The 2,500-nt window shown below is 40.8% G+C and overlaps 1 protein-coding gene across 1 annotated transcript in view; it reads right to left on the bottom strand.

The window, feature by feature from the left end:
• The window catches only part of rftn1b (raftlin, lipid raft linker 1b), a gene marked incomplete at both ends in the record, with an annotated part of 63,339 nt that overhangs the window by 40,217 nt on the left and 20,622 nt on the right, over nucleotides 1–2,500 (bottom strand). The gene's annotated exons all lie outside the window — the stretch shown is intronic.

Below are 2,500 nucleotides of genomic sequence, written 5' to 3'. Positions count from 1 at the left end.
AATTACATTCCCGCCGATGGCTCTTCCCACCCTGGCCTATGAGTTAATGGTCTCTGGAATGGAAATCCAATTAAATCTGATTGTTTAGCCCAAACGTGAGACAAGAACCTTTAACCGCGGCGCTTTGATAGCTTCTAGACGGGCTGGGCCGGCGGACGGGACTGCTGAGGGGAGGCTTTGCATTAATGAGCGGTGGAACAACTGAGAGGATGACCAAGATCCTCTCTGGAAAGGAAGATGAGGGAGAACGTGTGAGAGAGAAACAGAGAAAGAGAGAGAGAGAGAGAGAGAATTTGAGAATTTTGAAAATGAAAGTCCTTTTATACACTATATTTTCATCACTGAGAACCAGCAATACATACATCATCTAAAAACAAAAACCTAGATGAAAATTCCTTCTTTGCTGACCAATGAGCATACTGCCCCCTCATGACACCTCACGTCCTCAAAGGAATTAAAAATTCCCTTTAACTGCAGCCCCATGTCCATAAGATTAAGGCCTGTTATGTCCACTAATTGACGCAATGTTATTATTCCAGACCGCATAGGTACCTGTTCAATCCAGGCGTCACACTCTGCACTCTCCAATCCCGACCCATAACTAAGAGGCTTCTCCAGGAGACAGTGCCCCTTTAACCTTGAATAAATTCCACACCTTAAAAAGACCTTCAGATAATCAGGTAATCCACTAATATAATTTTTGAGAATCCATTAAAAGCAAAGAATTACCCAAGCCCAGACCTCCTAGTGTACGCCTAATCTCACAGGCCACAGATCTTCACGTTAAGTCCTCTGGAGCTGTGAGACGAAGGCTGAACGAACTGAAGCCTAAACGCAGCAGTTCCGCTAGCTAAATGAACCCAACCTTGACCTTCCTCCTCTTTATGTAAATGAAGAAGACTCTGAGGAGCCCAGAGCAACCTGTATGTAAACTATTTGTAACCTGTATGTAACCTGTTTGTAACCTCTATGTAACCTGTTTGTAACCTGTATGTAACCTGTATGTAACCTGTATGTAACCGGTTTGTAACCTGTTTGTAACCTGTATGTAACCTGTTTGTAACCTGAATGTAACCTCTATGTAACCTGTTTGTAACCTGTTTGTAACCTGTATGCAAACTGTTTGTAACCTGTATGTAACCTGTTTGTAACCTGTATGTAACCTCTATGTAACCTGTTTGTAACCTGTATGTAACCTGTTTGTAACCTGTTTGTAACCTGTATGTAACCTGTTTGTAACCTGTATGTAACCTGTATGTAACCTGTTTGTAACCTGTTTGTAACCTGTATGTAACCTGTCCCAAACAAACCTACTAAAACTGAACCTGACTGAGTGTAACCTGTATGTAACCTGTATGTAACCTATATGTAACCTGTATGTAACCTCTATGTAACCTGTTTGTAACCTGTATGTAACCTGTATGTAACCTATATGTAACCTGTATATAACCTCTATGTAACCTGTATGTAACCTATATGTAACCTGTATATAACCTCTATGTAACCTGTATGTAACCTGTCCCCAAAATAAACCTACTAAACTGAACCTGACAGAACCCTTGCTAAAGGATCTGGTGGTGGGTGTGAACATGACCCTCAGGTACACCTGGTTGGACCTGCCTCTTGTTCATCTGAACTCAACTTCTCTTCTGAGCTCTCTTCAAAATCAAGTGAGAGAGAAACAGAAAGTGAGAGAGGGAGAGGGAGAGGGAATGGCAGTCAGAGAGGGAGGGGAGAGTTGGAGAAGTGGATTGAGAGTGGTAGTCCGAGAGGGAGGAGTGGGAGAGAAAGGAGAGGGAGAGAGACTCAGACTCAGTGATCACACATTGGCCATTGAAAAAGGTCGCCACAAACAAACATGGCGACCTAAGGAGGAGAGGTTGTGCGAATACTGCACACAAGAAGTTGAAAACGAAGAACATTTCCTTATAAATTGTAAAAAATTTGAACCAATTAGATCAGTCTTCTTCCCAAAATTTGAAAATATAATCCCAAATTTTAATCAACTTGACAAAAATAAAAAAAATTAAATATATATTGGGTGAACACCCAGATTTAATATATGTATCTGCGAAATACGTAAAAGCTTGTCATGACAGCCACGAGACATAATTTTCTGGTTATGTATTTACTTCCTTGTTTTGTTTTATTTATTCATTTACTTTTATCTTTTATCATTATTATTATTGTTCTTTTTTTTTCTTTCCCTTAATGCTGATCTCTGTGTGTGTGTGTGTGTGTGTGTGTGTGTGTGTGTGTGTGTGTGTGTGTGTGTGTGTGTGTGTGTGTGTGTGTTGTTATCAGTATTATCACTAATGTTGCTGTTATCTGCTGTTAATATTGTTGTATTGAGTGCTTTGGCAACAATGTATCGCACATTCATGCCAATAAAGCCATTTGAAATTGAATTGAAATTGAGAGAGAGGGGGAGAGGGAGAGGGAAAGAGAGGGAGAGGGAGTCAGAGAGGGAGGGAGAGTTGGAGAAGTGGAGTGAGAGTGG

The sequence above is a fragment of the Sprattus sprattus genome (assembly GCF_963457725.1).
Source record: "Sprattus sprattus genome assembly, chromosome: 19".
NCBI classification, from domain to species: Eukaryota; Metazoa; Chordata; class Actinopteri; order Clupeiformes; family Clupeidae; genus Sprattus; species Sprattus sprattus.
This window is presented reverse-complemented; position numbering and strand designations above follow the sequence as displayed.